Raw genomic sequence first — 16,915 nt, 5'->3', positions numbered from 1 at the left:
ATAAAAACCTTATTCTTTTAAAACATAAATTAATAAATTTTAAAAATTTGTTTCTTTTTATGAGTGAGGGCGTTTCGGATTATTGTCCTAGTCCGTCTCTCAACAAAGTTTTAAAATTTGTTACTTTTTAAGCGTCGTTTTAAAAGCAAAGATTTTTTAGTTTTTTAAATGTTTTTGGCATACTTAAATTCAATAAGATTAAAAATAATGAAAATAAAAGTTCTCGTCCCTACCTTGGGTAGAGCAATTTCGGTTCAACGACCTAGTTTGACTCACGACGAATTTTAAAAATCAAATTTTTAACTTAGTGAAATAAAGTAAATTTTTGTTTTTAAATTCACACCAAATTTAAATTTAAAATGCATAAAATTAAAAATTCATATTATTATAATTAAAAATTCACACCAAACTTATATTATATTTTTGTTTTTATACATACAAACTTATATTAAAAATATTAATTTTTCAAATATTTACAAACTTAAATATATTGATTTTAAAAATTTTACAATATTAATTTAATATTTATATATTAATTTTAAAAACATGGTAAAAATTAAAATTCAAAATCTTTTTTTGTCTTTTATCCCACTTTAATCAATCAAATATATTCAAAAATATACGCCCCTCTTTTTGGTAAAGTAATTTCGGCTATATTACCTAGTTTTACTCCTGACGAATTTCTGAAATATTTTTGGGTTGATTGATTAAAGATATTTATACCTTAAGAATAAACGGTAAATTTCGCAGTGATGTAATAAATTTTTGTATGATATTAATAATTTCGGTTACGCATACCTAATTTTATTGAATACCAATTTAATACTTTATAGCGAACGATTCAGCGTTTATTATCAAAAGGTTAAAAGCAATAAAAATAAAAATAAAAACTGTACATACTTACCTGTGAGATAGAATTCTCAGAGACCTGCTTTAGCGGACTCATAGGAGAGTCGTGTGATTTGATTTTCCATAGCTACGTAAGCATAACCTCGATTCTTCAATATCTTTTCTTCTAAACATATGAACGGTCCATCTCTGCATAGAGTAACAAATTCGGTATTTGAATATGTTTGATTGTTTGAACATTTACCTTCATGTGACCATTTTACGCATTTATAACATCTTTCAAGGTGTTATTCTCTTCTTTTTGTTGCGGATTTTGATTTTCCTTTACCAAAATGTATCTTATGATGATCTTTTCTGAGTTCTTTTCTTACTCCGTCCATTTTGCTTCTTATGAATGATACCAATTCACTCGGAAGTGTGTCATTATTATGTTTAGTAATCATAGCATGTAGCATTAGACCATGGTTCAGATCAAAGGAATTCTTCATCTCGTAAAATCTAAAAAATAAAAATTCAGAATGGGGGGAGAAGACTAGTTCTTTAGGGTCTGCTAGGGAAAGACCATTCGGATTCCATTCTCGGAAACTACACGAAAACAGAATATCTAACTCTAACAGAAACATATATTACCCTAAAAAGATTCGAACCTTCCCACACTTAGTTAGCTGTGGTGTCGAAATTGTGATTAACTTCATCTTCAACTTTCATTAGATTATCTATGTAATGTTTAACTCTGTGACCATTAACCTTAAATTCAATCCCATTTGAATTTATTAATTCTACTGTTCCATATGGAAAAACTCTTTTGACTATAAATGGTCCAGACCATCTTGATTTCAAATTTCCAGGAAATAGCTTGAATCGTGAATTGAAAAGAAGAACTCTGTCTCCTTCTTTAAATTCTTTTGAACTTCTGATTCTTTTATCATGCCATTTCTTTGTTCTTTCCTTATAGATTAATGAATTTTCGTATGCTTCATGTCTTAATTCTTCTAATTCGTTTAATTGACTTAACCGTAGACGTCCAGCTTCATGTAAATCAAGATTACATGTCTTCAAAGTCCAAAATGCTTTGTGTTTAATTTCTACTGGAAGATGACATGCTTTTCCGTAAACGAGTCTGCAAGGTGTGGTTCCAATTGGAGTTTTGTAGGCTGTTCTAAAAGCCCAGAGTGCATCCTCCAATTTCATGGACCATTCCTTCGGATTTGATCCTACGGTTTTCTCTAGAATACGTTTTAATGCTCAGTTAGTATTTTTAATTTGTCCACTTGTTTGTAGATGATAAGCGGTTGAGATTTTATGAGTTACTCCATATCTTTTGAAAACTTTCTCAAGTTGATTATTACAGAAATAAGTTCCTCGATCACTTATTAAAGCTTTCAGTGTTCCGAACCATGCAAAAAGACATTTTAAGAAGTTGACTAAAACTCGTGCATCGTTAGTTGGGAGAGCTTGTGCTTTCGCCCATTTAGATACATAATCAATGGGGAACGAGAATGTAGAGATTATTATGAGATTTTGCAAACGGACCCATAAAGTCAATACCCCAAACGTCGAATACTTCACATACTTGAATGATATTTTGTGGCATTTCATCACGTTGACTTATTTTTCCAGCCCTTTGACATGCATCACAGGATTTGCAAAGAAGGTGTGCTTCTTTGTAAATTGTAGGCCAATAGATTCCAGCATCGTAAACTTTTCTTGCTGTGAGTTGAGGCCCATAATGCCCTCCTGTTAGTCCTGTGTGACAATGGTTTAAGATTTGACTGGCTTCATCTCCGAATACACATCGGCGTATTATTCCATTGGGACAACTTTTAAACAAATGTGGATCTTCCCAGAAATAGTGTTTTATATCACTAAAGAATTTCTTTCGTTTTTGGTACGACAACCCTTTTTCAAGGAATCCACATACTAAGTAGTTTGCATAGTCTGCAAACCATGGAATTTCACTATAATCTATCTTCAATAGATATTTATCAGGAAAGTTATCTTGTATGGCCGATTCATTGAGAACTTCTAATTCAGGATTTTCAAGACGAGAAAGATGATCAGCTGCGAGATTTTCTGCTCCCTTTTTATCTCGGATTTCAATATCGAACTCTTGTAAGAGTAAGATCCAACGGATTAATCGTGGTTTAGCATCTTGTTTTGCAAATAGGTATCTAAGAGCAGAATGGTCAGTATAGATCACCGTTTTTGCTAGAACGAGATATGAACGAAATTTATCAAAAGCAAAGACGATAGCAAGGAGTTCTTTTTCAGTAGTTGTGTAATTTGTTTGTGCTCCTTGTAACGTCTTACTAGCATAATATATAGGTTGAAATCATTTTTCAATCCTTTGACCTAAAACGGATCCCATTGTAAAATCACTTGCATCGCACATGAGTTCAAATGGTAGATTCCAATTTGGAGTTATCATGATCGGCGCATTAGTGAGTTTTTCTTTAAGAATATTAAAGGATTTGATGCATTCATCTAAAAAGATGAATGGAGCATCCTTTTCTAGGAGTTTATTCATAGGAGTGGCAATTTTAAAAAAATCTTTTATGAAACGTCGGTAAAAACCAGCATGCCCTAGAAAACTCCTAACTCCTCTAACATTGGTGGGATGTGGAAGTTTAGCAATTACATCTACTTTAGCTCTATCCACTTCAATTCCTTCCTTTGAAATTTTATGACCAAGAACGATGCCTTCTTTAACCATGAAATGGCATTTCTCCCAATTAAGAACTAGATTTGATTGTTCGCATCTAATAAGCATTCGTTCAAGATTAACTAGACATGATTCAAATGTATCACCGAAGACTGAAAAGTCATCCATGAAAACTTCCATGCATTCTTCTATCATGTCGTGAAAAATCGCCATCATGCATCTTTGAAAGGTTGCAGGGGCGTTTCAAAGTCCAAATGGCATGCGTTTGTAAGCAAAAGTACCATAAGGGCACATGAACGTGGTTTTCTCTTGATCCTCGGGTGCTATTGGAATTTGAAAATATCCGGAAAAACCGTCAAGAAAACAATAGTAACTGTTTCCGGCTAATCTTTCCAACATTTGATCAATGAAAGGTAAGGGAAAGTGATCTTTTCTGGTGGCGTCATTTAATTTTCTATAATCAATACAAACACGCCATCCTGTTACAGTCCTAGTCGGAATAAGCTCATTTTTCTCATTTGTGATGACAGTCATGCCACCCTTCTTAGGTACGCATTGAACTGGGCTTACCCATGGACTATCAGAAATTGGATAAATTAAACCTGCATCTAGCAGTTTAATAATTTCTTTCTTAACAACATCTTGCATATTAGGATTTAGTCTTCGTTGGCGTTGCACATACGTTTTATGACCTTCTTTCATAAGGATTTTATGTGTGCAATACGAAGGACTTATTCCTTTAATATCATGAATTTTCCATGCAATAGCTGGTTTATGAGCTTTTAGCACAACAATGAGTTGAGATTTTTCATTTTCCGTAAGAGAAGACGATATTATTACAGGTAATTCGAATTCACCATGTAAATAAGCACATTCCAAATGGTTTGGAAGTGGCTTTAACTCTAATGCCGGTGGTTCTTCTATCAATGATTTATATCGATATCTGTCTTCTTCTTTTAGCCTTTGAATTTCTTCTGTTGTTGGTTCATATCCATTAGCCATAAGTGTAGCTAACATTTCAGTTTCATCAATTGGTTCAGTTCCTTCTCCTAAAGAACATTCTCCTGTTCCTTGTAATTCTGGAAATTCTTCTAACAATTCTGCATGTGAATCTATAGTTTGAATATAATAACATGTATCATCTGCAGATTGCAGTTGTTGCATGGCTCTATCAACAGAAAAGGTAACACTCTCGTCCTTTATACTTAGGGTCAGTTTCTTACCAAACACGTCTATTATTGCTTTGGCCGTGTTTAAGAATGGTCTTCCTAATATGAGAGGAACTCGAGAATCTTCTTCCATGTCCAGAATAACAAAATCTACTGGAAATACTAAAGTACCAACTTTAACTAGCATGTTCTCCATTATCCCTCTAGGATATTTTACTGATCGATCGGCTAGTTGTATGCTTATTCGTGTTGGTTTCAATTCTCCAAGGTCTAGTTTAGCGTATAGTGAATATGGCATTAAATTTATACTAGCACCTAAGTCTGCCAATGCTTCTATTGAACTAAGACTACCCAGAAAACATGGAATTGTGAAACTTCCTGGATCTAAAAGTTTTTCTAGTATCTTATTCAATAGTACTGCAGAACAATTAGCATTCATAGTAACAGCCGAGATTTCTTCCATTTTCTTTCTATTTGTGATTAGATCTTTCAAAAATTGAGCATATCTAGGCATTCCTGAAATCACATCAATGAAAGGAAGGTTGACATTTATTTGTTTAAACATATCCAAGAATTTGGATTGCTCGGCTTCAAGTCTCTCTTTTCTCATTTTACTCGGGTAAGGAAGTGGTGGTTGGTATGGTTTAACATAAGGTTTAGCCTTAACTGTGTTATCTTCATTAACCTTTTCAACTACCGGTTCTGTTTCCTTATCTTGTTCAGATTGTGGTTCTTGTGGAGTAGGAATAGCTTCATCAGAGATTACAGGCATTTCAGGTGGTTCAAGTGTAATACCACTTCTTGTGGTAATGGGTTTAGCTGTTTCATTCCGGGGGTTAGCATTTATATCACTAGGTAGACTTCCCGGTTTTCTTTCACCTATTAACCTTGCTAGGTTGCTTACTTCTTGTTCCAAATTTTGAATAGAAGCTTGTTGATTTCTAAATGCTTGAGCATTTTGTTCAATGGTTTGTTTCTGAGATGTGAAAAACTGCGTTTGAGATTCAACTAGCTTCGACATCATATCTTCTAAATTTGGCTTTTTATCATCAGATTGTGGTGGTTTGTTTTGAAAAATAGGCCTTTGCTGATTGTAAGTATTGTTAGATACTTGCTGATTGCTAGGACCTTGTTGGTTGTTGTATGGAACATTTCGGTTATAGTTCTGGTTTTGATTGTAGATTGGTCTTGGCGGTTGATAATTATTCTGATAATTATTTCCAGGCCTTTAGTTCATGTATGAAACATTCTCTCTTTGTTCCATTGTTTGTTCAATACTGAGACAATCTTTTGTCAAATGTGGCCCTCCATAGTACTCACAACTAATTCGTATTGAGTGAATATCTTTAGTCATCTTTTCCATTCGTCTCACGACAGCATCTATCTTTGCGGAAATAGAATCAAAGTCATGGCTAGAATCGGCTCTAGCCGCTTTAGATGATCTAACGATATCTTTTTCTTGATGCCACTCATGTGAGTGGGAAGCAGTGTTATCAATAATTTTGTAAGCTTCGGTTGCGGTTTTCTTCATAATGAAACCACCAGCTGCTATATCGATGTCTTTTCTTGTAGTGATGTCGCATCCTTGGTAGAATATTTGTACTATTTGATAAGTGTCTAAACCATGTTGCGGACATCCTCTCAATAACTTTCCAAATCTTGTCCACGCTTCATATAGAGTTTCATTTGGCTTTTGCGTGAACGTAACAATTTCTCCTTGAAGTCTTACGGCTTTAGATGCCGGAAAGAATTATTTAAGAAATTTTTCAACTAAAACATCTCATGTATCAATCGCCCCTTCAGGTAACGATTCTAACCAATCTTTGGCTTCTCCCTTTAAAGTCCAGGGAAATAACATGAGATATATCTGTTTATCCTCCACTTCTAGGATTTTAAATAAAGTACATATCCTATTAAAGGTACGAAGATGTTCATTTGGATCTTCCTTCGGTGCACAACTAAATTGGCATTGATTAGTTACCATGTGTAGGATTTGTCCTTTGATTTCATAATCTGGCGCATTAATGTCTGGTTGAGTAATTGCGTGACCTTGGCCAGCGCGTTTAGCTCTCATTCGGTCTTCCATACATAGAGGTTCCAGATTTTCCATAATTGAATTTGTTGAATCTGAATCGCTAGAAGATTCTGATTTAATGGGTTGTTCCTCGACAATCTCTGTTTGAATGATTGGTGGTTCAGGAGGAAAGATTAATGGTTCAGGATCTCTGAATTGTCCCTGAATATCCTCTGAATTCTCAATTGTGAGGTCTGGTTCAAAAAATGGATTATCAGAAATTTGAATTGGAGTACTTAGTCGACTGGATGACGATTCTAAAGAAAAAATCAACGACGACAATATTGGCTAGATGTCTTGATCGAGTTACAGGTGGTGAACGTATAAAAGGTGGTGAATGTTTTGCTCGGTGCATTCACTGAATATCCTATTAGTTATAAAAGATAAAAATTATATAAGTTATCAAATTAATAGACTTTTCTGATTTTGCCCACGTTTCGAATAGCCAATAGATGCAGCAGATAGCCAGGACCCTTTAAATCGGAAGCCCACAACTCGCCACTAACAAATCTAACTATTACTACGAACCAGAAAATTTTGGATGTCTATCAATTTAACCGCTTAAAATAATTTTTCGTTAAAATTTAAAGAAATATTAGAGAAGAAATAGAAAATTCTATGTCCTAAAAACTAGAGCGTCAAAAAATAAGAAAGAAAAAGATTGCGTCGAAAAACGTCAAAAAATAAAAGGTCGAAAAATAATAAAAAGAACGTAGCGCGTCGAGACTTAAAAGTCTAAAAACTAAAAATTAAAAGTTGCGTCTAAAAGTATTAAAGCTTAAAGGGAATACTATATCCAAAACGGCAATAACTTAAAAAGTACTAAAATCTTAAAACGGCGTTGCAAAATTCTAAAGCACTTAAATCTTAGTCTAAAGAAAAAGTACTTAAGGGATTTTACGGCAAAGACTAGAAATCTAGAAATAAGAATAACTACGGCAAATACTATATATTAAAACTAGTTACGAGCGGGAAAAAAAATACTACAAATAAACGATTAAAAAGATACAAAATTTAAAAAATAAAACTTAAATTTATAAAAATACAATTTTTAAAAAAATATTATTTTTATATTATTTATTTTATAAAAGTAATAAGTTTATATATTTAATAAAACTAAATAAAACTTAAAATATAAATTAAAACTAAAAACTAAAATAATTAATATTATAATTAACCCTAATTAGGGTTTTTAATAATAATAATTATAATTACTCCGTAATTAATGCAGTACTAGGATCAGATGTGGCGTGTCAGAGCACTTCATGCGGTCGCATGAGTTTTTGCCTTAGGATCCATGCGATCGCATGGCTCAAATATTCAGCTCACAAATTGGGCTGCTACAGTGTAGCCCGATTACTTATTTTTTATTTTTTTTTCTGTTTTTATATTTATATAGAATATTTAAATATCTTAAATAAAACTTAAAAATTAAGATAGAAATAAAAATACTTTATAATTTTATATATTTTGAACAACTCTTAAAAATATATATTTTTTTCTTTTTATATTTCTGTATTTTTAATATCTAAAACGTATTTTTACAAAAGTGAATTAAATTTTTTTTTTCATTTTATATATATAGCGTTTCGCTTCCGGCGTTTTAAGCAGTCCCCGGCAGCGGCGCCAAAAATACTTGATGTTAAAGCGAAGGGGTATAAAATACTATTAATTTTTACTACAAAATACTATTAAATACGATACAATCTTACACAAGTTATTTATTTATTTATAGAGTAGATATACCTAAACGTTGCTACAAGACTTATAGGCAGTGTACCTAATCGTACAGTAGTGTAGTTTTTAGTAAGTCCGGTTCGTTCCACAGGGAGCTAGCCAAGTTTAACGCTATATTTTTAAAACTATATTTGTATAAATATATATATAAATATATATATATATATATATATATATATATATATATATATATATATATATATAAGTAATATTATTATTATAAAAAGGGGGTTTTTACCGTTTAATGACCGGTTTGTCGATTTTAAAACTTTAGTCGCAGTTAAAACCTAATGTAAAATAAAAATAACTCAATTTTAAGCGTAAAGTAAATAACGATAATGAAATTGCGATATATAAAGTGCGATAAATAAAATGACGATAAATAAAATTGCGATAATTAAAAAGCACGATAATTAAAATGACAATAAATTAAAGTGCAATAATTAAAAGTGCAATTAAATATGAAATAAAGGAATTATGCTTATTTAAACTTCCGTAATCATGATGTTTGACGTGTTGATTTTAGTTTATTACCATGGGTTAATTGTCCTTTGTCCTGGATTATTCAATATGTTCGTCTGGTTTTTGTCCATAACAGTCCATCAGTCATAAATATAAAGTACGAGTGTCCTCGTCAAATTATCCTTATATCCGAAGTCAAATATTCCAACTAATTGGGGACTTAAACTATAATTACACCAATTTTCCTTGTATATAATTCACCCCTGTTTTAATAAGTCCATTGACTATTAATCCATTCCCGTGTCCGGTTAAATGAACGATTATCAGTACGTATAAATATCCCGCCCATCGTGTCCGATCGAGTGTATATGGTTATTTATAGGTACGTCCAATTGTAAATCTTTATATTAAATTAACAAACTATCATTTAATTAAACAAATATAAAGCCCATTAATAGCCCATAGTCTAATTTTCACAAGTGTCGTTTTTTTGTCCAAACCCTAATTATGGTACAAAGCCCAATTACCCCGTCTTTAATATTTAGCCCAACATCATGATTACTTCAATTTAAATAAGCATAATAATAACTTAGCTACGAGACATTAATTTAAAAAGGTTGAACATAACTTACAATGATTAATAATAGCGTAGCGTTACACAGACAGAATTTCGACTTACACCCTTACAACATTCGCTAACATACCCTTATTATTATTAAAATTAAAATTAAAATTAAAATTATAATATATATATATATTACGTTGACATAGAGAGATAGAGAAAAGATGTGTTTTGTTCGACCAAAACTGCAAAATTTATAGGACCTGACCAGATTTTTTGCTCCATGCGATCGCATGGAATTTGTTCTTCCAGGCCATGCGATTGCATGGCCCTCTTTTACAGCTCATGAACCTTTGTTTTCTTGTTTGCCGACGGTTTTATTAAATAATATAATATATAAATAATTTTAAGAATTAATTATATATTATATTATATTCATGTGCATAGTTGACTTGTAATTTTTAGTCCGTTGCGTCGAGCGTTGAAAGTTGACTCTGGTCCCGGATCCGGATTTTTGAACGTCCTTTCGTACAATTTAATATCTTGTATTTTGTGTTTCGCGGCTCGTACTTTTGTAATTTTGAGACGTTTCTCATCAATAATTTGAACCACTTTGATTGTACTTTGAACTTTTTAGCTTTTTGGTTGTTTGCGTCTTCAAATCGTCGAATCTGTCTTTTGTCTTCACTTTTTATTATTTAAACGATAATTACTTGGAATTAGAACAATTGCAACTAAAAGCTTGTCTTTCTTGAAGGATAATGCTATGAAATATATGTTCGTTTTTAGCATTATCAGTAGTGGTCAGCCTTGGGGTGTCTCGGAGACAGTTTGGAATGATTTGGTTTTGAGGGTCGATAATGTTCAAATCGGTGTGTCCGATAGATTTAATGAGTTTCGGGGAGAACAACGGTCGCATAATGACCGTATGTGGGAAAGTCAGCAGCGGATCGATGAGAGGTCAGCCGAGTCCTTACATGACCAGCAATGGATGGCATATGGGAACGATTGGCAAAGGCACAATGCTCGTCTTTTCTACCACAATCCGGATCATTATTATGGTACTACTGCTTAGACACCCGTGTATTATCGTAGTCCAGTTCGGCCACGAGTGTAGGCCCCAATTTATAGTGAGCCAAAAAGGTTGGAAGATGTGCATCAGAGGTTTCAGCACCAGTATCCATACGGCAATTGGCCGTATGATGGTTTTCAGTGAGGAGGGCATGCGAGCCCGATGATCATGTTGTATTTTGTTTGCAAACATTTTTATTTGGTTCTGTACTTGCATAATTATTTACTTTAATTATGTACTGTGGATTTATTCGTGGATAAGGCATTTCGGTACCGGGTGGTGCCACCTTGTCCCGTTTTATGTAGTTTCTTTTATGTTTGTTAGGTTTGTTGGTGAAACGATTTTCAAGCCTGGCATTAAGTTCAGCAAAACCGCATGAGTGATGATATTAGTGTAAGGATCGGGAATGGACGATGTTCTTATGCTGGCAGTCAGTTCAGCGCCATCTGTCACTGTCATTCCACGATCAGTGGTTAACTCGATAAGTTGTTTTTATTTTTCTTACCCTTTCGATTTTAATCTATTTTTGATCTCAAGTAATGGGGACATTACTCGATCTCAAGTGTGGGGTGGGGATGTAAAATCTCTCGGGTTGGTTGTTAATGAAATCATCATCATATTAGTTTTGATATTAAAAGACTTGACGTTTCACGGGTTTTGGTCGTAAAAAAAAATTGAAAAAAATTGAAAAAAATTGAAAATTAGGGGTAAAATAAATAAAAACAGAAAAGTTAGTTTTAAAAAAAAAAAGTAGAAAAACAATTAAAAATTCGGCCAAAACCTTTATTCTGAAAATTGGCATGGTATTTTATGGTATAATTCGTGTTTTCAAAGAAGCCAAAATTGTTCCACATGTTCATTGTTTTAGACATGAAATCCTACGAGTTCGGGGAACTCAATAATAGGTCACCTGTACCAAAACGGGTGTAAACCGTGAGAGAGCGGTGATTGCATAGTGTGATTGTGACCGAATCACGTGCCAGATCACAAACTTTTGGTTACTTGGTATAGCAGACTTTCGAAACTATATCATTTTATTATTACATTATTTAATGGTGTGATACCGTGGGAAGAGGAGCCTAGAGCTTCACCAGTGTTATCATTTTTAGGAACAATAGCTACGTGCTTGTGTTTGCTTAGACAACACAACCCATAGCCAAAAGCTATGGCACCCAAAGGTTTTTGGGATTTAAACCGAGTGTCAATTGAAATAGATTGGCATTTCCGAGTGACTCAGATCCACTCATTAAGGAAGTAAAGTCTTCTGACCGTTTTACTTGGTACGTATACCTCTTAAGCTGTACCATTTCATTACCCATCATTTCACGATGAGGTACTGTTAGAGGTGAAAGTCTTGAACTTTCAAAACATGTTCATTATTTTGAATGTGAAATCCTACATGAACATAAAAATTCATATGTAGGTCATCTGTACCAAGGCGGGTGTCAACCGTATGAACGGTGATAGTAGCGTGTGGTCGAAACCGGACCATGCGCTAGATCGAAAACTTAAATAGGGCGATCCTCATTGTTTCTCCTAACAAGGACAATGTTGCACCCGACCACCTAATTTAACCACACAGGATGTATCTATTCCATCCTTAAGGGAGTTAAGTCTCCCGAACGACACACTTGCTGATTTGTTTCAGAAGACGTAGTCCAGACCAGTTGTAGGGTGACGAAAAATCTTGAAAAGTCATTGCTAAAATCGACTGGAAATCTACCAGGCCTCAACGTCAAACAGGGAAACTGGTAGTCAAAGCTTGTCTTAATGAGGGAGATTTTCTAGCCAAATGGGAAGCGCACCATGATACATAAAATGTCAGTGATTGATCAGATTCCCAGTGGATAACCTCCGGAAAGGTAAGATATCAGCTTTTAAGCCTGATGAACCTCAATCTTTATGATTGACTTAACGGATTAGATGATTACCTCATGATTATCGATGATATCCAGACGTAATGTCTATCCTCCTAAGCAGATTATTTTCTTACCAACATCCCACGATGTTAGGTACTGTGGGAGGCACTGGCTTGACCAATCGCGGGGTAGCCCGTAGTGTTCTTTGGTTCGAAGTTTTTACTTTCTCGGCTCATGGTTTCCACTTGTATCCACATTTTATATTTGAAGACATATTCAGGTTCGAGATCCTCTTCATTTATTTGGATTACATATTTGGTGCACGTTGTTCGAGTTAGTACTATTATTGTGCCGATACTTTATTTGGGGATGTTGGAGATTTTAGGGATTACAAGTGGAAGTCACATTGTTGGTTGTTCTCTTTAAACCGTGCCCATGCTAGTTGCTCATTTGATTCATATTCGTTGGTTCTACTCACACTTATGAAGACATTATTAATTAGTAGAAGGTTATTTTTGAGTCGACTTTGCTTGAGGACAAGCAAGACTCTAGTGTGGAGTGATTTGATATTGCGCATTTTTCATATATTTATCATGGCAATATCCGTCATTTTTAGTCCATTCGGATACGGTTTTGGTCTTTATTAGTGATAATTTGGGAAGATTATGATTCGAGAGCCGAGAAGATCTTTTATACGCCTTTTTGATCATTTGGAGGTATATTTTATGTTACTTTATCAGAGGTGGCTTAATATGATGAAGCGATGTGGTTTTAGGCATTTTTATAAAGCAAAACGAAGAAACTTCTGTTCCTGTATTAAGCCGCGTCGCGGCTGGGGAGTCCGCGGCGCGGGCTATAACTGAAACTGAAGGTCAAGCATATGGATATTGGGTGGAGTTCTGGCTAGTTTTAAGCCACGGCGCGGCTGTATGGCCAGCGGCGCGGGTTGTACCTGTGTCAGTTTTTGAGGGTATAAATAGGGAAATACAACCCTAACTTTTAATCACTTTTTGTCAGCCGATTATCTGAGCACTTGGGGTGATTTTTGGGTACTTTTGGGGAATTCCAAGTCTATTCTAATGCTCCAATCATTCCGCTATCAAGGATCAATTCAAGCAATAATCAAGATTCATTGTGCTAGGTTGATTCTTACTTATCCAACAATGTTTTCTCTATTATTTATTACTTTGATTTCTTTTGTTGCCATGATTATTGGCTAGTTATTTTATTGTTTGTCTAGACTTATAAACCTATGTTTTGGATGCTACTTAACAGTTATTCGTTTTATTTATGATGATTTGATGTTTGGATTAAAGAACGATTCTTATTAAAGCTAGACTTTTCGATTCAATTGGTTGTGTATTTGTTTGATAGGACGAGAGTTCATTAATTTAATGCATAAATTTACAATTGGTTTGTCTTAATTAGTTGTTTGCTTACTCGGAGACGAGAGTAAATTGAGTTCAAAAGGCTAGACAAAATAGGGGTGAATTACACACAACGAGAGTTGGTGTGATTGTGATTCAAGTCTTCATCTCAGTTGAAATATTTGGTCACAGTTAGGAGGTATTAGGCTACGGGGAATTCCGTGTCGGAGAATTTTAATTGAAGTGTTTGCGCTGGGGAATTCCAGGTGAACCGATTAAATAATTCACATAGGTTAGATAATAATTGGGGCTTAAACTAAATGCATCAAAGACTAGGTGTAAAAAGTCTAGACGAACATTCGTTTTTCCTAATTGATTTAAACTATCTTATTTTTTCTTGTTTGTTTGCTTTAAAGCTTAAATTCTAAAATACCAAAAGTATTGTTCTTTCTTGTTATTAATTAAAGCTATCTTTGATTTGGCTAATCGTTAAATAGCCACCAAAACTATTATCTCGTAATTTACATTTTCTAGATTTACTTAGTTTATTTCCTTTAGTTATAATCTTAATTTTCACGTCTAAACTGTCCTTGGAACGAATACGGATTTACCAACTTTATACTATTGCACGATCGGGTACACTACCCGTTAGTGTGTAGTAATCCTTTTAACCGGTATTTCCCATTATATAAATTATAGACGCGATTTCACACATCAATAATGTAGTCAAAATAAGATACATGTTGATGATTTTGTGAATGCAATGTTTTCTCGAATAAAGCATGTATGACTCCATGCACATAGCTTGTATCACATATAAGCAAACAGCGGAAGACTTCTAGGAACCTGAGAATAAACATGCTTAAAAGTGTCAACATAAAGGTTGGTGAGTTCATAGTTTTAATGTTGCGCATAATCTGTATGTAAAGGTGGATCACAAGATTTCAGTTGTTTCATCCAGAAACGTTTATCAAAATATTCTACAAGATTGAGCACCCTGGTAACTAAACTTTAACGTATATATGATAAGTACCCCTGTTTTAACATACACGCAACCAACATGTACAATACACGTAAACCAACGTGTACTAAACTCAAATAGCATTTGTCTGTTTTATAGTTCAGGCTAGGGTTTCTATACCTAGAACAGACGGGGATGTCAAGCCCTATGGATCCATATATAACTACTCGCGCCCACCAGTTCTTATAACCGGCAGTTACTAGTTACCAAAGCTAAGGGATTTTCGGTTCAAACTCGGTGTAGAATTTAGTATGTACTTGTATCCATTGCGTTTAATATAAAGTGCATGTATTTTCAGCCAAAAAATATAGATTGCAAAAGCAATTAAAAAGGGAGCATATGAAACTCACCTTATCAGCACATAAATTTATTCACCGAAATGTGACCTAAACTAGGAATGCAAAGTAACCGTAGATCTCAACCTAGAAAATATATGTTGGTCAATAAATATCTAACAAGCTAGGTCGGGTCATAGTGTATCACAATCCTAATGCTCGAGATCGACATGCAAAAGTTAACAAAAGTCATCTCAAAAAGTCAACTTTGACAATTGTTTAACAAAACGAGATGTGTCTTATATAAGAATTCATTTACTCGACTAGTAGTATCCAAAAATCCAATTTATTAATATTATAAATAATTTGTTTAAATATTAATTGTAGATTCAAAAGCAATCTCAATTAACGTCAATCATAATTCAGTTGACCATAACTTTTAATTCGTTCATCGAAATCACGCGATTCCTAAATGAAAAGTTATTAATTTTTCGCCAGCTTTCCAATAACATGCATATCATATACCTTATATATGTATTAAATTCGTGATTCATCATAAAACTATCTAACGAAGAAATTTAGCATACAAGCATGCATAAACATATATACTCGAGCACTAGACATGGATACACTATTAATATATAAAAGGTAAGATATGAATGCTCACGATCAATATTGTGATTCAATATTGCAGGAAAGTACGTAGATGCGATGGAACGGATAGACACTCGGTTGACCCATGATTCACGAATCATACCCACGAACATTACCCATAGTCTCCATAACTATAACCCATAATTTCCTTAGCTTAAACCCACTCGAAAACCCGTTTTATAAACACTTGGGCAGAACCTCGTCGTAGTATTTTATGTATAACTAATACTAATGATACTAATATTAATACTACTAATAGTAATAGTAATAATAATAATAATAATAATAATAATAATAATAATAATAATAATAATAATAATATATTTAAGTACTTACAGAGTATGTGAAGAGAAATGAGACCAGAGTGCAGAGAAATCGAGCAATTTATAGAATGTTTCCTGAATCCTATCCTCATGCGATCGCATGAGGTATGTGTGTGATGCTCATGCGATCGCATGAACTCACTTTGACAGCTCACATGCTCAAATTTCTTCTATCGACATATTAGCTTATTATAAATAATTATATATATATATATATATATATATATATATATATATATATATATATATATATATATATATATATATATTAAATCTTTAGAATTAATTAAATATTATATTATATTCTCGTGCGTAGTTGATTTGTAATTTTAGCACCGATGAATTGTACGTTGACATTCGACTTACGTCCCGGTTCCGGTTTTTCGAACGTCCTTTCGTACGCTTAGAAAACTTGTACTTTACGTTTCGCGACGTGTACCTTTATCAATAATTAGACTTATTTCACCAATGATTATACTAATTAAAATGTAACTTATACTTTTGAGTGTTATAGTCATTTGCTTCTTAAAATCATCATCTCGTTATCTATTAAAGTATAATAATAATATGAGAACGTTTTATATCTAAATTGCGTTCTTTAAACAAAACATTTTAATAATCAAAATTCTATTATATCAAAAACGTTTTCTTACATTAAATATTATAATAGTTAAATAATTAACTTATCAAGAGTCACGAGGAAATTATTGTAAAGCATGCTTCGAAAATTAAGCAGGGATCTCCACTAACTTGTCTAACTTCGATACTTGACACTTTGTTTTCACTTGTATATCACTTTACCATTTATTCCGAATATCGTTAAAAAGGA

The sequence above is a fragment of the Rutidosis leptorrhynchoides genome, chromosome 3, assembly GCF_046630445.1.
Source record: "Rutidosis leptorrhynchoides isolate AG116_Rl617_1_P2 chromosome 3, CSIRO_AGI_Rlap_v1, whole genome shotgun sequence".
NCBI classification, from domain to species: domain Eukaryota; kingdom Viridiplantae; phylum Streptophyta; class Magnoliopsida; order Asterales; family Asteraceae; genus Rutidosis; species Rutidosis leptorrhynchoides.
This window is presented reverse-complemented; position numbering follows the sequence as displayed.